The sequence below is a fragment of the Myotis lucifugus genome, unplaced genomic scaffold (genome assembly GCF_000147115.1).
Source record: "Myotis lucifugus unplaced genomic scaffold, Myoluc2.0 scaffold_1103, whole genome shotgun sequence".
In the NCBI taxonomy this organism is placed as follows: Eukaryota; Metazoa; Chordata; class Mammalia; order Chiroptera; family Vespertilionidae; genus Myotis; species Myotis lucifugus.
Genome location: NW_005872151.1, coordinates 77310 through 101332, shown reverse-complemented (window position 1 = coordinate 101332; position 24023 = coordinate 77310). Strand labels below are relative to the sequence as shown.

At 39.5% G+C, this 24023-nt stretch overlaps 1 pseudogene; it reads right to left on the bottom strand.

Annotated features, from left to right (window-relative positions):
- Window positions 1-2685: 2685 nt before the first annotated feature.
- Window positions 2686-2802, bottom strand: LOC111824275 (annotated as a pseudogene).
- Window positions 2803-24023: the final 21221 nt, after the last annotated feature.

Here is a 24023-nt window from a genome sequence, read left to right as displayed (position 1 = left end):
TAACAGCATTTCTCTCTAATGTAGTACTCAAGGCCTATGCCATAGAGCTAAATTTGGTGAATTCATATCCCAGTCCTTACACATCCTGTGTGGCTTTGGGTAACTTGCTTAACCTCTCTGAGCCTCTCGACCATAAAATGAGACTCATGCCTGCCTCATAGAGTTTTGGAAAAGATACAAGGGAATAATATATTAAAACACTTGTATAATACTTGACCCAGGTTAGGAATTCAGAAAATAACCCTGTTCTGCACATCCCTAAGTATAAATTAGACTTCTGAGTATTGCTTAGAACACCACTTTTAGATCTGTGTCTTTTGTAGCTGTCTTGTATGTGTTTAGGGTGATGTAAATGAATATTCCCTATTTATGGTTTCTGACACTGAATGTCCATCCACTTAAAGGTCTCTCAGGAGGAATGGTGCCACCCATTGACTTGGGGTTGCAACTCTAATTTAATGGAGAGAGAGAGAGAGAGAGAGAGAGAGAGAGAGAGAGAGTATTGATTAGGGAGGGGGAAAAGAGAATCAGTGAGAAGAGCATTCTGACTTCCTCAAAAAGTATTCCTGCCCTACCTGGTTCTGCTCAGTGGATAGAGCATCAGCCTGTAGACTGAAGGGTCCTGCATTTGATTCCAGTCAAGGGCACATGCCCAGGTTGCAGGCTGAATCCCCAGTAGTGGGCATGCAAGGGAACCAATCAATGATTCTCTCTCATCATTGATGTTTCTCTCTCTCTCCCTCTCCCTTCCTCTCTGAAATATATGTATATATATATATATATATATATATATATATATATATATATACATATATATATTAAAGTATTCCTTTCCCAGGAGAGGGCCAGCTACCCCATGGTTACTGCAGGCCATGTTTACAATAAACCAGGAAATGGATGAAGAGGCCTCATGTATTTTTGTTGTTGATTTCTAAAATGCAGAAAATAGATACAACTTGTATTATTTTAATATTCTTTTAGTTTACTGATATTTGTCTTATGCCTAGCATATGGTCTGTCCTGGAGACTGTTCCATGTTCACTTGAAAAGAATGAACACTCTTTGGGTAGAGTGTTCTATAGCTGTCTGTTAGATCTAATGCACTTATTGTGTTGTTCTACATTCTTGCTGATTTTCTGTCTAGTTTTCTATCAATTATTGAGAGTGGAGTGTTGAAAGCTCTAATTATTGTTGTTGAATTATCTGTTTTTCTTTTGGTTCTGTCAGTTTTTGATTCCTGAATTTTGAGGCTTTGTTGTTAGGTATAAACTCATTTATAATCCTTGTATTTTCTTGACATATTAACTCTGTTATTATAAAATATCCTTTTTGTTTCTAGAAATATTTCTTGTCCTTGATCTATTTTATCTGATATTACAGTAGCCACTCCAGCTCTTTTATGTTTTCTGTTTTATAGTATGTCTTTCTCATTTTTTTTGCTTTCAATTTGTTTGTGTCTTGCAATGAAAATTATGCTTCCTGTAGATAGCATGTATTTGCATCTTGTTTATCTAGTCTAACAATATCTGCCTTTTCATTGGATCATTTAGACCATTTATAGTTAATATAATTTTGATATTATATTTATATTTTCCACCTTGCTATTTGTTTTCTATATGTCCCTTGTCTTTTTTATTCCATTATTCCTACTCAACTACCTTTTTGGGTATTAAATAAATATTTTTAGTGTAGCATTTTAATTCCTCTGTTGATTTTTAACCTAAGGATGTTTTAGTGGTTGGTCTAGATATTATGATATGCATTTTTTAAATGATAATAATCCATTGAAGATTAATAACTTGATTCCAGAAAATCTAGGAACTTTGCTTTAAGATGACTCTATTTTTTCTCCCTTCTTTATGCTGTTTTGTGTGTGTGTAAATTAAGTGGTATAATTATTGCTGTATACAAGCTTATGTTTTCAAAAGATGTTAAGAGATAAAATGAGAAAAAGTAGATTTATCAATTTTTATAGTAATCTACATATTTTCCATTTTGATGTTCTTCATATCTTCCTGTGGATTTAGTATATTCTGGTATCATTTCCTTTCAGCTTGAAAGACTTCATAAGGCAGTCTCTTAAGAACATATTCTCTTCATCTTTGCTTGTCTGAAAAGTCTTTATCATGCCTTCACTTTTAAGGAAAGTTTTGCTGAATGTAAAATTCTTGGTTGACATTTTTCTTTTAGCTTTTCTGGTCTCTGTTATTTAAGATGATAAATCAGCCATTAATTGTATTGATGCTCTCCTGAAAACAATGAGTAATTTTTCTCTTATTGTTTACAAGATTTGCTCTTTGGCTTTAATGGTTTGACTGTGATGTTTCTATGTATGGATCTCTTTCCATTTACCTTATTAGAGATTCATTGAGTTTCTTAGATGTGTAGATTAATGTCTTTCATCTAATTTGTGTTAGCTATTATTTCTCCAAATACTTTTTTCTGATTCTTCTTTCTCTCTCTCTCTCTCTCTCTCTCCACTCTTTCTGGGGCCCTCAGTATATGTTTGTTGGTATGTTTACATTACCAACATGTCTCTGGGTCTCTGTTCATTTTCCTTCAACTTTATCTCCCCTCCCTCAGATTGCATATTTTCTTTTTATCTGTCTTCAAGTTTATTAAGTTATTGTTTTTCAACATCTTGAGTCTGCTTTTAAGTTCATTCTTTTTTATTGTTGTTATTCATAATGTCCCCCCACTCACAATACAGACCGTGCAAAGGGCCTGAGCTGAGGTGTATATGGGGTATAAGTTTATTCTTGAATTTTTGTTTTAGTTCTTGTATTTTAACTCTAGAATTTTCTTTTTTTTATTGCTTAAAGTATTACAAAGGGTATTACATATGTGTCCTTTGTTCCCCCGCCCTTGACAATTCCCCAGCTTCCCCTACCCCCCAGTGTCTTATGTCCATTGGTTATGCTCATATGCATGCATACAAGTCCTTCGGTTGATCTCTTACCCCCCTCCCTCCTGCCCCCCAACCCTCCCCGGCCTTCCCGCTGCAGTTTGACAATCTGTGTGAGGCAGCTCTGCCTCTGTATCTATTATTGTTCAAAAGTTTATAATGGTCTCTATTATCCATGAATGAGTGAGATCATATGGTATTTTTCCTTCATTGACTGGCTTATTTCACTTAGCATAATGCTCTCCAGCTCCATCCATGCCGTTGCAAATGGTAAGAGTTCCTTCTTTTTTACAGCAGCATAGTATTCCATCGTGTAGATGTACCACAGTTTTCTAATCCATTCATCTACTGATGGGCACTTGGGCTGTTTCCAGATCTTAGCTATGGTGAATTGTGCTGCTATGAACATACGGGTGCATATATCCTTTCTGATTGGTGTTTCTGGTTTCTTGGGATATATTCCTAGAAGTGGGATCACAGGGTCAAATGGGAGTTCCATTTTTAGTTTTTTGAGGAAACTCCATACTGTCTTCCATAGTGGCTGCACCAGTCTGCATTCCCACCAGCAGTGCACAAGTGTTCCTTTTTCTCCACATCCTCTCCAGCACTTGTCGTTTGTTGATTTGTTGATGATAGCCAGTCTGACAGGTGTAAGATGCTACCTCATTGTTGTTTTGATTTGCATCTCTCGGATGATTAGTGACTTTGAGCATGTTTTCATATGTCTCTTGGCTTTCTGAATGTCCTCTTTTGAAAGGTGTCTATTTGGATCCTTTGTCTTTTTCTTTTTAGAGTTTCTATCTCCTTATTAAGATTTCATATTGGTAGATTAATTTTTGCTATTTTTTCTTTTAATTCCTTAGACATGATTTTTTTTTAGTTCATTGAACATTTTTAGTAGTTGCTTAGCAATATTTATCTTCTAATTAAAACATTTAGGAACAATCTCAGCCAGTTTCTATTTACTCTTTTTGTTCCTGATTATGGGTCATATTTTCTTTTCTTATTATGCATTGTAGTTTTGTTGTTGCTGTTGTTGGAAAACTGGACATTTTCATTACTATATTGTAGCAACTCTGGGTTCTGCTTTTTTCCCATGAAAATTGTTGTTCCTGCTCTTTTTCTCATTGTTTAGAACATCTATGGGTTAAATCTGTGAAATCTTTCTCTTTCACAGTATGACACATGTCTCTTTTAGTTATTTTTTTATTCTTTTAAGCTTCTGTCTGCATAGCTTAGTGTCCAACCAATAACTGGACAAAGGTTAAGCGCAAACATATCAAGCCAAGTGTTTTGTCAATTGAATTGTGTGTGGGAAGGGGAGCATATTCAAATTTCAGGTCATTGTTTTGTCTGTTCTGGCTTTTTCTTTTTGCTGGGTCCTTTTGCATCTCCTATATGCCTGCTCACAACTTTAGGGTTGATTAGCAATGTGTTCATATGTTGGGCCCTCTCTGATCTTCACTATTCATTCACATCTCAGCCAAGAACATGCTTGCCCCAGCCATGACTTCATGCTAGTAGAGCCAAGGTTCTCCCTCTTGCCTGCTGCCAAAGATCATCACTTCCATTGGCAGTGCCACTGGCCATGGCATCACCTACTGCTCCCAATCAACTGAACCACTTCAACCTGAGCAGTCAAGCTACCAATCCTCGTGGTGACCTTACCCTGGCAGAAACTCTGTGCTGACCAACCTGGAGAGGACTGAAAGGGCCCAGGGCAATAACAACACTGTTCTGAGCTAAAGGCAGTGTTTTTAACATAAATATTTCTGATATTGTATATGCCTTTGGTCAGTTTTCAGAGTGTTGAAATGGTCGTTTTTGTAAGTTATTTCCAACTTTATAGTTCCTTTTGAGGGAAGAGTATTTGCCAACCTTCTCACTCAGCCATGGCCAAAAATACCTTCTGTAGTTTCTAATGTCCTTTTAGATCCATGGTGGTGCAATGACTCGCCAGTGTCATCCAGCTTGAAACTGTCTGAGCCAGAAATCCAGCTCTGTTTTCTATTTGTCTTTCTATCTTTTCTACTATAGCGTGGAGCTTGGAGAAGACTTCATTGAGTAATGAGCAAGGAAGCTGTCTTAGTTGGCTCTGGCTACTATAACAAAATACCATAGGCTGGGTGGCTTAAACATTAGACATTTATTTCTCATAGATCTGGAAGTTAGAAGTACAAGATTAAGGTTCCAGCAGATTTGTTTCTTGATAATAAAGGCCTTCTTCCTGGCTTGTAGACAGTCACCTTCTTACTGGGTGTTCATATGGCCTTAGTGCATGGAGAGAGAGATCTGTCTTCCTCTTCATAGAAGGGTACTCTCATTGTGAGTGCTCACCTTCAAATACCATCACATTGGAGCTTAGGGGGTGGGGGTGAAAGAGGTACAAACATTTAGCCTATAACAGAAGCTACCCCAGAACTTTCTCTTGATGCCTTGAGGCCTATCTTGTTTCTTTGGGTCCTCATATTGATCAAAAGCCAAACTTCAGCCCAGTCGGTGTGGCTCAGAGGTTGTGTATCATCCCATGTACCAGGAGGTCACTGTTCAATTCCCAGTCAGGGCACACGCCGGGTTTGCAGGCTCGATCCTCAGTAGGGGGTGTGCAGGAGGCAGCTGATCAATGTCTCTCTCTCTCATCAATGTTTCTATCTCTCTATTCCCTTTCCCTTTCTCTCTCTCTCTAAAAAAAAATATCAATAAAAACATACTTTTTTAAACAAGAGCCAGACTTCAAAGGGAAAGAAACAAAGAATAAGCTCCAGCTGTGGCTGCTGAGGCCCAGGGCCTTTAAAATGAGAGCTGAGAGTAAACTTCCTTCTGCTACAACCGCCCTCCTGAGGGGCACTGCACTCCATCTGTGGGTAGCCCCCGAATTATAACTTTGCACATATTTTGATCTGTATTAAAGTTGTAACAGTCATTTTATTTTTTCCCAGCTACTTCTGTTAAATTGTCCAGCAGAGGAGGATAGCATTTGCTTTAAGATCCAGGGATTTATAACTACCCCCATACCAGAGTACTATCTTTTGTGCCAAAGCGAGGACTAATATATGCAAACTTTGGAGCCTGCAAGGATTTGCCTAAGTCTCCAGAGAGTAGTCTGAGCTCCCCATTCTTGGAGTGACAGATGCTGCCTTGGAAATAACCACAGAGCAGTCAGCAGGGGGCAGGGTCTCATGGGGAGAAAGTGCTGAACTGCTCTGTTAATGTGCTGTAGGACCCTGGGTATTAGGGCCAAGTCCCTAATGATACAGGCTGTTACATATTGAGCACTTATCATGCACCAAACATTATGTAAGGAGCCTTACATACAAAATCTGCTATTTCATCAGCTATGGTCTCACTGGTGGTAATGTTCCAGATTTCCTGAATTTCTTCCTCAGTGACTTGTGCAAGACCTCCAGCTCAGTCAACGTCTTGCTCGGGGCTTTCTGGAAGACTCTAAGGACCTCCCATGTCCTCAAGAAGTCAGCTCTGGGTTCTTTATATCATGTTCTTTGTTAATATTCTCTGTGCCTATAGGCCTCTGGGAAGGTGGCACCATGCCTCTGCCCTTAGAACTGGAGTCCACAGACCACCATACTTCTGTTCAAGGGACTAGCCCTGAGAACTCCCAAAGCTGCAAACCTCAACCTGTCACACTGTCTACAGTACACCGTAGACATTGTTTCCTAGAGAAAGAGGGAGGACTCTAGACCCAACTCTATGCTAAACCTTGGACCCTAAGTTCCAAAGCAGCACTGCTTGGGTCCAGAATATAATAGCACCTTCAGTTTATCCATAAGGCTCAGAGCTCCCCTGGATGTCCTTTGCTGTACAACACACTACCCCAAATTCAGTCGCTTACGATAACAGCTGTGTATGATTTCTCACAGTTCTGTGGTTTGACAGGGGATACTGGGGGTCCTGATCAGGGTCTCTTATGAGCTGCAGTCCTAGGGTGGTTGGGGCTAGAACATATGAGACAGCTGTACACTTATGGCTGGTGCCGTAACAGTGTCACTTGGAAGTCTGGCACCTCTGTCTGAGTGGTCTTTCTGCCTGGTTAGCTTGGACTTCTTTTCGTGGTAGCGGGATGATTAATTCAATTGGCTAAAGTAGTCACAGGGCCAGCCAAGAGTCAAGGGGAGAAAAAACAAACCCCACCTTCTGATAGGGTTAGTGTAAAAATTTACAGCTGTCCTCAAGGCAGTATCATCCCCCAGTTCTGGAGGCTGTTCCCAAGGAAACTTTTGTCTTTGTGAGCTCTCTTCTCCCCCAGTTAATCAGCTGAGCAAATGAACATCTAAGGCATTGGTGACCCTGCATACACAAGCTCAGGTTAGGCTCAGTGGGAAACACTCCACTGATCTCATATGTGTCTTCCTTCAATCCAATATGTTAGGTTTTGTTATTCTCCAATTTGTAAATGAAGGAACTAAAAGTCAGAGAGCTTCAGTGATTTGGAGTAATGGCCAAACCAGGACTGAAACTCAGGGCAGCCCAACTCCAAAGGCCAGAAGCTCTTTTTGCTACCCCCACTCTGCTTCTCATCTCTCTGGGTCTCAGTCACCTCCAATGTAATTATAAAGTGAAGTGAAGAACAGAATGATTTTTAAGAACCATGACAACTCTGAGAGTTTCTAATTCTTCCCTTCCTACCACCTTCTTGAAGACATGCGTCTCCACCTGTTGCTTTTCTGTAGCTCTGTTGACAAGACTTAACACCGCCGGATTTGTTTGTAAGTATCTGGTACTATTTTTTTGAAAATTCAAATGGCCCTCATGACAAGGTCCTTCAAATTCCTGGTGGAAGAGAGTTCACTTTTAACAGCCCTCCCAGTCTCATTACCTTCCTCCCCTTGAATACTCCTGAGAGCCTGGAGATATCAAGGATAGGAGTTTTCAGGTTATCACTCCCTTGCTTAAAAGCTTTTCATGGCTCCCCCATTGCCGACAGGATAAAATCTAAACTCTTAACCTGGCACACAAGGCCCCTCTAGGTCTGATCTGCTTCTCCAGTCTCATATTGCCACCCTGAGATACTTACAGTTTCCTGTAGATAACGTGTGTCTGGACCTTTTTTGCCATTGTCTAGAAGGCCTCCCTCCACCCCTTCTACTCCCAGTTAACTCTTACTCATTCTTGAAGTCACAGTGTCTATATATCATAAGGAAAGCTAGGCCTAAAAGTCTGCCTCTCTCCTCCCAGAGCACTCTAGGCATAACATTGTCATCTCGCTTCATACTTTATGTTGAAAGTAACTCGTTATTTATCTCTCTCCCCCGAATACTATGAATTCCCTGAAGACAGAAATTGTGTTTTATTCCTCTTTATAACACCAACTTCCTGTACCAGCTCAGCATCTTGCACAGAGCAGGCATCCAGAGAGTGGTTGAAATGAACACAGATCAGAACAAGATGTAAACTCCATTAGGGCAAGTCTCCATTTGTCTTATTCATCACAAAATCCCCAGTGCATAACACACAGCAGGAGCTCAATAAATATTTGCTACTCGTGCTGTTCCTTCTGCCTGAAATGAGCCTCCTCATTCATTGCATTATGTCCAAATCCTACCCATTCTTCAAGAAACTATTCCAGTTCTCTATTTCCCCACAGTTCCACGTTGGCCATGATGGTGTAATTGGAAGTGAATCCACCATCCTATCATAAACAGTTGTAAAAATGAACAAAACATATAAATTTACCGTTTTCAGGTATTGGACAAAAGGCAACACAAAACTATGGTCTCTAAGAGAAAGAAAATACACAATATGAGCTGGTGGTTGCCCCAGCTCTCAGTCTAGAGGAATTTTCTGAAACTGCAGGAAAGGGGAGGTCTAACAAAGCCCACCCTTCTTACTGAGTTTAAGGCAACTGACAAATCTAAAATTGGTGGGACAGGGTAGTAATGAGAAAGGGTCCAGAAATCTACATGGAGATTCTCTTGAGTCTCTGGACAAATACTAAGCTTCACATACATGTCATGAAGCTGGACAAAGAACATCTACTGGGGAGAGAACAGCTGCCTCTACCAGGAAATAAGACAACTGCCTGCCACTGCTCACACAAGGCTGAGAGATAGATAGTTAAGTTTCAACCATCCAGAATAGAGGCATCAGCTTCACAGAGGCCCCCAAAATGCCATGCTTTAGGAATAGGGTTACTCTAACAATAGAGTACGGGGTACTTTAGGCCTATTCTAATGAAGCCAAAATAAGCCTTGAAAGGATCAGCTAGCCTGCAAGTAAATTAACTGCCTACCTAAACAGAAGCTCAACATTTTTTAAATAAATAAATAAAAATCCAGACTATAAACATTCTAGCATTTGTAATATGCAGTGTACAATAAAAAAATTACCATATATATGTAAAGAAGGTATTTATTGGGCCCATTAGTAAGGAAAAAATAAGTTAACAGAAACACATAACAAAGATGATGGAGTTAGCAGACAAGAACTTTAAAACAGCTACTATACATATGTTCAAGGAGTTAAAGAAAAATATGAACATAAGGAGTGAGCAAATAAAGAATTTCAATTAAAAAATGGAACCAGATGGAAATTCTTGAAATGAAAAAGAAATAACATCTACAATAAAAATTTTGCTGATGTATTTAATAGCAGATTAGACCCTGCAGAAGAAAAGATCATGAACTTGAATGTGCAGTAATAAAAATTATTCAAGCTGAAGCAGAGAGAGACAAGAAAAAAAAAGGTTCAAAACAATAAAAAGAACCTCAGTGACCTGTGGGACAATACCAAGGGGTTTAACATGTAATTAAGAGTCCATTTGACATGTAATTAGAAGTTTTTAGGATCAATGAAGGTGAGATAAGAGAGAGATGAGGACAGTAAAAATAATTGATGAAATAATGACTGAATGTTTTCCAAATGTGATATAAACTTTAAACCCACAGATCTGATAAGTTCAACAAACCAAAGGAGAATGAACACAAAGAAAATCATAATGAAAGTCTAAAAGTCAATTATAAAGAGAAAATCTTAAAAACAACTAGAGAAAGACACAAGTTCCCCCCTTTTCCGTGATTTGTTTTCTCCATCTGTAATGCTCCCTCTTCCTCAGGCTTCCCTAATACCTTTTCTTCAGCTCTCCTTTTACTCTGCTTTGACCATAACTCTGTGGCTATGCCTCATCTTGTCAACAGGATTTTGAGCTTTTTGATGGCTAGGAATCCATCTTGCTTTGCGGCTGTCTTGCTAATAGTTGTTGCTCAATAAATGTTTGTAGAATGAATGTATGAAGTACATGAGTGAATAAAAAGTTACACATGTTGGTTATCAAATCCTGCACCTCTAACCCAACAATTTCTAAGAAGGAGTTGGGTCCAAGTCATTCCATAAGAGAAATACCTCCCCTTTCATAATAATAATATTTTAAACTATAATTTATTAAGTATTCACTGAGTGGGTGGTACTGTTCTAAAGTCCTTTGCACACACCTAATTTAAAGTCTTACTGTGAGAAAACTGAGGGGGTAACAGTTATGCAAATCACCTCAAGTCACATAGATAGTGACTGATGTTGCTAGGATTTTCTCTCAAGGTTGATTTCAAATGCTGAACTTTTCACTACTTTGTTCTACTCTATACTCACAACACATTTCTTAATAATAGGTTTTTATATTTTTACACTTTTGCTCATGTTATTCCTTCTGTCCTCTTATCCACATGGTAAAGTTCAGTTCCTCGCTCAAGGTCACATGGAACACTGACTTTAGCAGAAAAAATTAGTTCACACCCCAGAAGGAAGAGCCCTTACCGAATGCCCACAGTGTTTTTGGCCAGAGGAATCCTGAGATGAGTGAGGTATGTTTTCTGTCCTAAATAAATAAATGCACAGTCCAACTAGAGAAAGAATCCTATGACAAGAGAGATCAGTACTGGAGAGAAGGAGCTCTGGTGACTTGGACAGCCCTAAACCAGCCTGGAGTGATCAGGGAAGGCTTCCTGGAAGAGGTGATAACTGAGATGAGTCTCAAGGATATGAGGACTGGACAAAGTATAAAATACTGTGACAAGAAAAAATCCACTGTGCCTACATGTAAGGACACAATGGCAAAGAAACCAGAATCTCTTAGAAGCTGTTCACTCCCCCCATTCTCTCTTACCAGCAGGTTTTTTGCAGGTCTCAATTCCTATTCTTTCCCTAAGAGAAGTCTGCAGTAACTCTGACTCCTGCTCAACACATAACACGGGGAATTACATTCCTTTTGAATGGATCTACTTTAAGAGTGAGAAGTTAATGGCTCACAATTTTTCAAATTTAGGGAAAATCCATAGTTGTCCCAGCTTTATAGTTGGTATTATTGGATAATCAAACACAACTATTTTCTCAAAATAGAACAGGATTTCCTCTGCCCTCCACCCCCCTTTCCCTTCCCAGCTGCCTCCACAGGCAGGGGCAGAGGGAGGGGGAGCCAGTGTTTTGCCTGAGTCCAGGCCCACATTGCTCTTTTCATTCTAGACTGTATAATTGGTTCTTGCAGACAGAGGTTAATTTCCCACTGTGAATTCCCTACCAAAGTAGCGGGAGTCCTGGGGGAAACCAGAGGAGAAATTGCTTCCAGGTGCCACCTGGTCTCCTTGCTGGGCTGTGAGGGAGGCCACGTCGGGAAGCGCAAGGCGCAAGGGCTTCGGAGGCTCACAGACCAGGGTTTGAGCTGAGCCGCTTCCTAGCCAAGTGCCCTGGGGCTGAGGGTCTAATCTCAAGGCTTTAGTTTACTCATCTGTAAAATAGGAATATACCACCCACTTAACCATGGTAAGAGATATAACAGCTCAATGCTATGGGAACAGGCATTCAGCAAATGCCCCTGCCTCTTGGTTGCTAGGGACAATCCTGTCACCACCTTTCTTCCTCCGGGAACTCTCCCTGAGATATTCGGGTAACCTACCTTCCACATGTTTCCTCTCTGTCAACAGTAGGTAAGAATGTAACAAACACTTTTTTAAAAATATATTTTTATTGATTTTTTTACAGAGAGAAAGGGAGAGGGATAGAGAGCCAGAAACATTGATGAGAGAGAAACATCGATCAGCTGCCTCCTGCACACCCCCCACTGGGGATGTGCCCGCAACCAAGGTACATGCTCTTGACCAGAATCGAACCTGGGACCCCTCAGTCCCCAGGCCGACGCTCTATCCACTGAGCCAAACCAGTTAAGGCATGAATACTTTTTTTTAATCTCAGGAGATGTGAAGTTTATATGAGAAAATAGATGAAGACATTTTAAAACTCTGCATTGAAATATTCTACCGGTATTTCTTAGCAGGGCTTCATTGACATTTTGGGTAGGACATTGTTAGCATCCCTGCTTCCAGGGTTTTGGGTACCACCAATAGCCTCCTTAGTCATTGTAACAACCAAAAACCACCTCCACACAACTCGGCCACACCACACACACACACACACACACACACACACACACACGCATAAGCACTCACACACCACACCACACCACACCCGAGAAACCACTGCCCTGTGACAAACACCTCACTGATCATCTCTGTGTCCTGTGTCTTAAAAGCATTTCTATAGAACCATTGTTCAGATGGGGAGCATTATTTTAAATGTGTATTTATTTTTAATATCTTTTCTAATTATACACGTAATACATGGTAATTGAAAAAGTAAATCAATAGAGAAGTGTGACCAGTAAATAAATGAACATCCTCAGAATTAACATTTTAAACATTTATACTATATTTATTATAAAAGTAATAAAACCACGTGGTTAAAAATTCAAACAGTGCTAAAGGGTATACAATGAAAAATAAGTCTTTGGCATCAACCCCATCCTGCCAGTAACAATTTTATTTGTATCTTTCCAGAAATTTCTATACAGAATCAGATGTGCATACACCTTTTGAAACCACATAGAATTATATACTCTATTTGCTGTTCTTCAAGTTGTTGTTGGTTGTTTTTTACAGAATAGTGCATGTTGTATATCACTCCTCAGTAACACTTTTAGATCTTTTTTTAAAAAAAAAAAAAACACGTCTAGAGAGAAAGGTGAGGAAAGGAATGAGAGAGAGAGAGAGAGAGAGAGAGAGAGAGAGAGAGAGAGAGAGATCAATTTGTTGTTCTATTTATTTACACATTTATTGGTTGATTCTCATATGTTCCCTGATCAGGGATCTAACCCACAACCTTTACATATTGGGAAGACACTCTAACCAACTGAGCTACCCGGCCAGGGCTCTTCTCATTCTTTTTAACAACTTCATGAGATTTGTGGCATGTAGGGCCCCAGCTGTTTCTGCATCTTACTGTTACAAACAGGGCTGCAGTGTAGACTGCTGTCAGTGCAGTAGGTAGTCCTCTCCTTCCCCAGAGGATCTGCTCCATCCCCGGTGCATGCTTGGAACCACAGAGTGCCGATTCCTACACATACTGTTTTTCCTATGCATATATACCGAGGATAAAGTTTGATTTGTAAATTAATCTCAGGAAGAGATTAATAACAATACCTAATAAAACTTAGGTGAATGTGGTCTCTCTCAAAATACCTTCTTGTACTGTACTTACCCTTTGTCTTCTTGTGATGATGTGAGAGGATATAGTGCCCACATGATGAGGTGAAGTGAGCATTGTGGTGTAGGCATTGTGACGTAACATTAAGCTATGGTAAGGGTTACTTGAATACAAGCACTATGATACCTCAACAGTCAATCTAGACAGCCGCTAAGTGACAAATAGCCGGGGAACGTCTACAGCATGGAGATTCCGGACAAAGTCCAGGTGGGATGGAACTGGATTGCACAGATTTCATCACGCCACTCAGAACAGCACACAATTTGAAACCGATGAATTGTTTATTCCTGGAACTTTCCATTTAACATTTTCAGACCCTTGAACCCGTGTAATTGAAATAGCAGAAAGCAAAACCACGAGAAGGGGGGACTACTGCACCAGGTGCAAGGTCCTATGTGGTCCACGGTAACAAGGGGATGGAAATTCAGTAGATTTGGGAGGATGCACCCAACTGACCCCAGGCTGAGCAGGAGAGACTGGAGAGGGACCTGGCGGGAAGGCAGAATACCCGGCCGCGCTGTCATGTGGGGACCTTGAGCAGGTCTCTTTGGGCCATAGTTTCCTCAGCTATAAAATTAGGAGGTGAGACAAAATGACTTTTACACCTCCAACATACCTTTGAGTCTAAAACGGTAAATATAAGTTCTAAAGTGATATGTGGATCCAATAAATGGGGTAGAAATACCATCATTTTTATCCTCATGCTGGGCCACGGCTGCATTCATCAAGCACTACAGCTTAGAAGAGAGGGAGCATTCAGAGAGGGTCTTCATGGAAAACCCCTCTGAGGTGAGGAAAGAGCTGGGGTTGTGTAAGCTGCAGGTGAGAAGATGGAGCTGCCAGTTAATTACTCTGAATGCATGGCAGGGCTTCTCTAAAGAGAGTTCTTAACACCTGTTCTTCATGTTCTCAGAAGATGAAGCAAAAGAGAAGGAGCCGAATTGGAAGCAGCAGAAGTTTGAGTGGGTTGGGAAAAGATTTATTTGATGATTAGGATGAAACAAAAAGTAGAAAACCCAGTTGCTACCAAAGAAGACTGTGTGCATCTCTAACTCTGGATACATTCGAACGCAGTTCAGACATCTGCCTGGAGACCGAAGGACTGGGCCAAAAATATTTCTAGATCTTTTCCCACATCCTGTGATTCTTCCAGTCTTTAAATGCTAAGTTCCAATCAAAATGTAACCCCTAGTCAATGTGAACAGAATCAAGCAAATTTTGACAGTAATGATTAACATGCTAATGAAGAGAGTTGATATTAAACACAGCTGAATTATTGATATGCTCTGGGGTCCAATAGGGCTAATTTATTAATAAGTTACAGATTTTTATTTCTTCTTTGCAAAATTTGACATTATTTAGGTTTAGAGGATTAAGGTTAGGAGAATACAACTAAAGTAAGCAATGAACATAGGGATGCATAGATCTTTTCAAATTGGTGTTTTGGATTTCTTCAGATAAATACCCAGAAGTGGAATTCCTGGGTCATATGGTAGTTCTATTTTTAATGGTTTGAAGTCTAGGCCTTAACTGTGTGCATAACAAGCACAAAATAAAATGTTAAAGGCAATTGTATAGGCCAGTGAACAAATAAACACCAGGTTTGTGTTGAGAAACAGCCACCACAATTGTAGTCTTCAGGTAAGATTATTGGCTTTTTGATGCCTTTAAGCTTTAAGCATATCTGTGAGGCCTGTTATTTAATCCAAATGACCCTTCTCCTACTACTAGTTTTCAATTGCTATGTAACAAATTACCCCAAAATGTAGCCGCTTAAAGCAACATTATTTCATACAGTTTCTGTGAGTCAGGAATTCGCAAGCAGCTTCCCTGAGTGGTTTGACTGGGTATCTCAACCAGGGTGACAGTCATCTGAAGACCCGACTGGGGCGGGAGGGTCTGTTTCCAAGATTGTAAGCTGTCTTACCATCAGTTCCCTCATCTATCAAATAGCTAATAGTACCTACTTCTAAGGGTATTATGTCGATGAGATAAAGTAAATGAAGTGCTCCACACAGTGCCCACACTAAAGGAATAGGCCTGTGATCATAACGACTATTTTTATTGTTTCAAGTACTTTTACTATATTGTCAGCTATGCATTTTTATTTGAGCTCCTTGAGAATTTTTTGAGGAATCACATGCATACATTAAAGTGTTCAAGTATACTTAAGTGACAGATTACAATGTAGCCATCCCTGTAGCAATAATCCAGATCAAGATATAAAATGTTTTCAGTAAACCCTCATGCACCTTCTCACCCTGAGACAACCACTATTGCAACTTCTATGAATATTGCTTAGTTTTGCCTACTTTTGAATTTTATAGAAATATACAGTACATACTATCTTTCATTAATTTATTTTTTATTAAAGTTGACATAGTTTTATGTTATAGTTTCAAGTGTACGACATAGTGATTAGACTTTTATATAACCTATGAAGTGATCACCCTGATAAGTCTAGTACCCATCTGACACCATCCATATTTATTACAATATTACTGACTCCATTCCCTATGCTGTATTTTATAGCCCCGTGACTAATTTTATAACAGGCAATTTGTACTTCTTAATCTCTTTACCTTTTTCACCCATTGCTCCAACCTCCCTCACATCTGGCCACCATCATTTGGTACTCTGTATCTAGGAGTCTGTTTCTGTTTTGTTTATTTGTTTACTTTGTTTTTTTAGATTCCACATATAAGTGCAATCATGGTATTTGTTCTCTGTCTCACTTATTTCAGTTAGCATAATGCCTTCTAGGTCCATCCATGTTGTCACAAATGGTAAGATTTCATTCTTTTTATGGATGAGTATTATTTTCTTCTATATATGTACCACATCTTCTTTTTCCATTTCTCTTTGATGGGCACTTGAGTTGTGCTTCCATATCTTGGCTATTGTAAATAATGCTGCAATGAACATAGCAATGCATAGATCTTTTCAAATTGGTATTTTGGATTTCTTCAGATAAATACCCAGAAGTGGGATTGCTGGGTCATATGGTAGTTCTATTTTTAATGTTTTGAGGAACCTCCATTCTGTTTTCCATAGTGGCTGCTCCAATCTGTATTTCCACCATCAATGCATGAGGGTTTTCCTTTCTCCCTATCCTTGCTAACACTTGTTATTTGTTGATGTACTGATGATAGCCATTCTGACAGATGTGAGGTCTTGTCTTATTGTGGTTTTAATTTGCATTTTCCTGATGGTTACTAATGTTGAATATTTTTTCATATGTCTAGGCCAGCTGTGGGCAAACTACGGCCCGCGGGCCGGATCCGGCCCGTTTGAAATGAATAAAACTAAAAAAAAAAAGACCGTACCCTTTTATGTAATGATGTTTACTTTGAATTTATATTAGTTCACACAAACACTCCATCCATGCTTTTGTTCCGGCCCTCCGGTCCAGATTAAGAACCCATTGTGGCCCTCGAGTCAAAAAGTTTGCCCACCCCTGGTCTAGGCCATGTGTATGGCCTCTTAGGAGAAATGTCTAGTCAGGTCCTCTGCCCATTTTTAAATTGAATTGTTTGGGGGTTTTTTCTGTTAAGTTGTATGAGTTTCTTATATATTTTGGATGTTAACCCCTTGCAGTGGTTCTCAACCTTCCTAATGCCACGACCCTTTAATATAGTTCCTCATGTTGTGGTGACCCCCAACCATAAAATTATTTTCGTTACTACTTCATACCTGTAATTTTGCTACTGTTATGAATCGTAATGTAAATATCTGATATGCAGGATGTATTTTCAGGGGTCTCGACCCACAGGTTGAGAACAGCTGCGGGATGTACCATTGCCAAGTATCTTCTTCCATTCAGTAACCTGTCTTTGTGCTTTGTTGATGGTTTTCTTCACTATGCAAAACCTTTTTAATTTGATATAGTTTTGTATTTAGCTTCTTTCCCTTAACACAAATGAATAAAAAAAAATCAGTGAGATTCATCCATATTGTTGCATTTACCTATTGCTTGTTTTGGATCTTTTGCTGTGGTTCTTTTAAATGTATTAATATATTACAGTTTATTTATCAGTTTACCTATTGATGGGCATTCGGATTGTTTCCAGAGTCTTATGAGTGAAGCTGCTATGAACAGCAATTATTATATTATCATCACAGGAGAATAGACTAAGAATATGAAAGTACCTAGAAAGAGATGACATGATGGCCAGGAAACCATAGAAAGTTGTTGCTGCTGTTATTGTTGTTATTATTATTCCTAAATTTTATTAAGCTTTTTCTATGGGGCAAATATTACACTGTGAGTTCTTTCTCATATTTAACCCTACCAGAACTCATATGTGGAAACATAATTATCCTCATTTGACAGTTGAGGAAACTAAACTCAGAGAGGTTAAGTTATTTGCTTAAGATTAAACTGACAGTAACCCAAAGAGCCAAGATAAACTCTGCCCATTGACTCCAGAGCACTTAGCCATAAGCCAGGAGTCAGGGGACCTGCACTCAAGTCTCCTCATCCACTTACAGTGTGGCCGTTTCCCACGTCATCTCCCCAAGCTACAGCCTTCGTGTCTGAAAACCAGGATGGCACTACTTAAGACCACAGAGGGATAAAACTTTTATGAGAATAAGACATAAAATCACTTTGCTCAGTGTCTGGAATACAGGGTTTGATTAATATCAGTTTTCTTCCTTCTGAAAAATTAAAAATCTTAACTGAGATGTTTCTTTGAGTTTTAAAGAAGTTTCAAAAATCTTAATTCATTCCTTCAACAAACAGCCAAATCAGAATTTCCTGAGAAACTCCAAATTTTCATCACATTTTTCTGCCCCAATATTTCTGTGTCTCCATTCCAGGAGGACAAAAGCCCAGAAGAAAAGAGGGAATTGCTCCTAGTGTATCCAAACTGAAAATCTAATTTTCTGAAGGGTTGGTACCCTCCTGATATACCCTGGAGGGAGACCAGGGACTAGGAAAAAAAGGAAAGGCTCTGTCACATGCAGAGTGTCTTCTGAGTGCAGGCGTGAGGAGCGCAGGGCTGCTGCCCTTAATTTGTCTATATGCGCTTCCATGCTGGCCCTCAGACCCAGAGGGAGCCTGGAAAGGCCTGATAACAGGAAAACAATTCAGGAAGTTGGCTGCTCTTCCCTGAACCCAGAAGCCATGAAGAGAAAGGCGGAGAAATACCAGTTAAACATTTTTGCATGACGAAGGAAAAAACAACAGCAACATAAACAATGTCAAAGGAAACTGGAAAAATATTTGCATTATGTAAAATATATTAATTTATTTAACATGCACAAAGCCTTTTAATCAATAAATCAGAAAAATAACCCAATAAGAAAAAATATGCAAAGACATATAGCAATTCACAGATATAGGAATAGAAATAGCTGACAAACATAGAAAAACACCAATAGAATAATGAATATTGAAATGACTTTAAAATATTTTACATCTATCAGATAAGCAAGGATTTTTTAAAGTTTTTATTCTTCAATTACAGTTGATATACATTATTAGTTTTAAGTGTCCAGCATAGCGATTAAACAATTATATAATTATGAAATAATCACCCCAATAAGTCTAATCGGGGGGCTCCATGATCACCCCAAAGAGGTAGGCCCTGCCCACCCACCACAGTCTGTGGGTTGGTGGCCTGGGCCTCCCTCTTTGGGGCGATTATGGAGCCCCCTGATTAATTGCCTTACCAGCCCGTGTCCTGGGCCTCCCTCTGTGGGAGATCATGAGGTGATGGCCAGGCCCCCAACCAATTGAATCGCACCTGCCTTGGCTGGCCTGGTGCCAGTGGGTGTCATAGCATGGTCATCCCCACAGTCGTTCCACTGTTCGGCCGTTCGGTCGATTTGCATATTACACTTTTATTATTATAGATTCCCTGTGCTATACTTTACATCTCCATGACAATTTTTATAACTGGAAATTTGTACTTCTTAATTCCTTTCACCTATTTAACCCTAGTCCCCTCCCATCTGGAGACCATCAATTTGTTCTCTGTATCTATGAGTTTGTTTCTTTTTTGTTTGTTCATTTATTTTTGTTTTGTTTTGTTTTTAGCTTCTACGTATAAGTAAAGTCATATGGTACTTGTCTTTCTCTGTCTGACTTACTTCACTTAGTATAATACCCTCTTAGTATAATATAATCCCCCGTGTTGTCTCAGATAGCAAGATATCATTGTTTTTCTGGCTAAGTGACATTTCATATATACCACATTTTTTTTATCCATCTGTTTATTGATAAAAGCTTGGGTTGTTTCTATATCTTCGCTGTTGTAAATAATGCTTCAGTGAACATAGGGATGCATATATCTTTTTAAATTGGTGTTCTAGATTTCTTCAGATAAATACCCTGAAGTGGAATTGCTGGGTCATAGGCAGCTCTGCTTTTAAATTTTTGAGGAACCTCCATACTGTTTTCCACAGTGGCTGCACCAATTTACAATCCCACCAATAGTGCACAAGGACACCCTTTTCTCTACATTCTTGCCAACACTTGTTTTCTGATTTATAGATGATAGCCATTCTGACAGGAGTGAGGGAATATCTCATTGTGGTTTTGATTTGCATTTCTATGACAATTAGTGATGTTGAGCATCTTTTCATGTATCAATTAACCATCTGTATGTCCCCTTTGAAGAAATGTCTGTTCATGTCCTCTACTAATTTTTAAATCAGATTGGGTTTTCATTTTTTAAGTTGAGCTGTTATGAGTTTTTTATTTTGGATATTAATCACTTATTAGATATACTGAATGAGAGAAGAAATTTGCAAACTCTTTCTCTCATTCAGTAGGTTGCCTTTTTGTTTTTTTGAATGTTTCCTTTGCAGTACAGAAGCTTTTTAGTTTGATGTAGTCCCACTCGTTTACTTTTGCTTTTGTTGTATTTGCCCAGGAGACATGTAAAAAACAATTGCTAAGACCAATGTCAAACATTGCCTATATTTTCTTCTAGGAGTTTTAGGGTTTCAGGTTTTACACTTAAGTCTATAATGCATTATTATGAGTTTATTTTTGTCTATGGTGTAAAAATGTGTTCTACTTTCATTTTTTGCATGTAACTGTCCATTTTCCCCAACACTATTTATTGAAGAGACTGCCTTTACCCCATTGTATATTATTGCCTCCTTTGTCATAGATTAATTGACCGTATAAGTGTGGGTTTATTTTTGGGTTCTCTATTCTGTTCATTGATCTATATATTTGGTTTTTATGCCAGTACCATGCTGTTGTGGTTAGTATAACTTTGTAGTATAGTTTGATGTCAGGTAACATGATACTTTCAACTTTGTTTTTCTTTCTCAAGATTGCTTTGGCTATTCAGGGTCTTTTGTGGTTCCATATAAATTTTTTTTAAAAAATATATTTTATTGATATTTTACAGAGAGGAAGGGAGAGAGATAGAGAGTTAGAAACATCGATGAGAGAGAAACATCGATCAGCTGCCTCCTGCACATCTCCCACTGGGGATGTGCCCGCAACCCAGGTACATGCCCTTGACCGGAATCGAACCTGGGACCCCTCAGTCCGCAGGCCGATGCTCTATCCACTGAGCCAAACCGGTTTCGGCCCATATAAATTTTTTGATTATTTGTTCTAGTTTTGTGAAAAATGCCATTGGAATATTGATAAGGATTGCATTGAATATGTATATTGCTTTCGGTGTTATGGACATTTTTATAATGTTAATTCTTCCTATTCATGAACATAGTATATCCTTTCATTTATTTGTATTTTCTTCAATTTCTCCAATATCTTATAGTTTACTGAATGCCGGTCTTTTACCTCCTTGTTTAAAATTATTAGTAAGCATTTTTATGCAACTTTAAATGGGATTGTTTTTCTTAGTTTTCCTTTCTGATAGTTCATTATTGGTGTATTAAAATGCAACCAATTTCTGAATATTAATTTTGATTTATTAATTAATTTATCAGTCCTAATAGGCTTTTTTAAAAGGAATTTTTAGGGTTCTGTATATACTAGTATAGTATAATGCCATCTGCAAATAATGACATTTTTACTCTTCCTTTTTAATTCAGATGCCTTCTATTTCTTTTTCTTCTCTGATTGCTGTGGCTAAGGCTTGGAGTAATATATTGAATAAAAGTAGTGACTATGGACATCCTTGTCTTGCTCCTGATCTTAAAGAAAATGTTTTCAACTTTTCACCATTAAATATGAAGATAGGTGTGGGTTTGTCATATATGCTCTTTATTTTGTTGAGGTATATTCCCTCTATCCTCACTTTGCTGAGTTTTTACCAATGGTGGATGTTGAATTTTGTCAAATGGTATTTTTGCATTTATCAATATGATCATATCATTTTTATCCTCTATTTTGTTTATGTGGTGTATCAAATAATTGATTTGCAGATGTTGAGCCGACCTTTCATCCCAGGAAAAACAATCCCATGTATATATACTTTAGAGAGAGGGGAAGGGAGAGGGAGAGAGAGGTAGAAACATCGATGAGAAACATTAATCAACTGCTTCTTGCATGCCCCCTACTGGGGGTCAAGCCCACAATCTGGGAATGTGCCCTGATTTGGTTCATTGGTCAACGCTCAACCACTAAGCAACACTGGCCGGGCTCATCAATGTTTCTATCTCCCTATCTCTCTCCCTTCTTCTCTCTCTAAAAATCAATAAAAACATATTCTTTAAATGTGCCAACCTTTAAAAAAATCCGACCTTTAAAAAGGATTCATGTTTTGACCACTGTGCTAGGCTGCCCTCATTACTGTTACTATCATTAACATTAATTGCACAAAACCATTTAATGCTGCGTTATTACAGAACTTTAGGCTCACTCTGTCATCTCCCCAGCCCTCAATTTTCTCATGTATAAACCTACAGATAGGGTTAGAGGAGCTTTGCTCTTTTTAAGCTTCATGGAGGAGCAATTGGGAGCTCAATCTTTGGCCAGAGTGACTGGGGCCACTCCCATTCCCAGCCAACTATGTGACTTTGGCCAAGTTGGTTGACCACTGTAAATTTTGGTGTCCTCATCTCTAATGTGGCTAATAAGAGTTAGTACCTCACCCTAACCGGTTTGGCCCAGTGGATAGAGTGTCGGCCTGCGGACTGAAAGGTCCCAGGTTCGATTCCTGTCAAGGGCATGTTCCTTAGTTGCGGGCACATCCCCAGTAGGAGGTGTGCAGGAAGCAGCTGATTTACGTTTCTCTCTCATCAATGTTTCTTACTCTCTATCCCTCTCCCTTCCTCTCTGTAAAACATCAATAAAATATATTTTTTAAAAGGGTTAGTACCTCATAAGATCTTTGTGAGAATAAAAATGGACATACGTCTATGCACAGTTTGTTACGATGTCTTGCAAAGAGAAAGTTCCCCATCAGTGGTAGCTATCATAATCATTGTTGTTATTAACTAATTCTCTCTCTTGAATGAAAGTCCTCTCAGAGCAAAATACTCAGTTATTGAGGCAGAAAGCCTGAGGGCAGTTTCTTTCAGAAAATCATAGACTTGCAGAATGTAGTCATTTAACCTTCTTTGAACTTTTCTCCTCCCATCTGCTGAATGGGGGTACTAAAGAGAAACTCAGAGTGTTGGTATGCAGATGAAGAGGAATAGCATAAATCAGTCTTGCTAGATTTCACTATTGGAACTCTAAGAGAGTCTAGAAGTCCGCCTGGGTAACCATGCTATTTTTCAGTTAAAGAGACCCAGAGAAGTTCAGGGACTTGGTTCAAGTGGCACAGCCTACTTGCTACCTGATGCTGGGGCTTAGAGCCCAGGAAGGAGGGCAAGCCCCAGATTCTACCAGAGGCTTTTCCAGTAACTAAACCTCTCTCCCACTCTACTCCAGATATACCCAGCTGTTCATACTCATAGCTACCCACCTTGGACCTCTGCACATGCAGTTCACACCACCAGGAACAGGAAACCAGCCCACCCCTGTACACACACATGCACATACCACACATACACACACCCACAATGCCTCCTTCATCTGGCAAACTCCTGGTCCACCTTCAGGCTTCTGCTTAAACATCACTTCCTGCAGAAAGTTGCTCTTCCTGTGCCCAGGGCTTCCTTAACTCAGGGCCTGTTCTTTGGGTTCCCCACTCTCATAGCACTGCCCAGTTTGCTGGGCCACTAAACTGGGACTTTTCAAAGGCAGGCAGGACCCAATCTCATTTCCCTCCATAACTCCATCGGGATGCTGGTGGGAGACCCCTGTGTGGTCGCTGAGAACTGAGCAGGCACGATCTGATGGGTGCTTGGCCTTCTTCCCCAAGAGGGTGGCTCTCCCCTCTTCTGACTAGTCTAGGACCTGTGACAAATGACACAGAACCTGACACCCGCCTCAGCCTCACAGACTGCTGGGCTCTGGGAACTCAGCATGTGGGAACATCCCAAAAGTGTTTCCTACCCTGAAGGCACCTCTCTCTTGCCTCACTTCCCCAACCACATGAAGTCTGAGGCCAATGCAGTTTATGTGTGCCAGCACTGAAATCATGGGTACTGCTTCTCAGGCTCTGCTCCAGAAATGCCTAGGGAGCTTTCCACTCTAGCTTTGCCCAGTACCCTCCCCTCTAGAAAGCAAGAAATTCCGTCTGTCAGCAGGGAT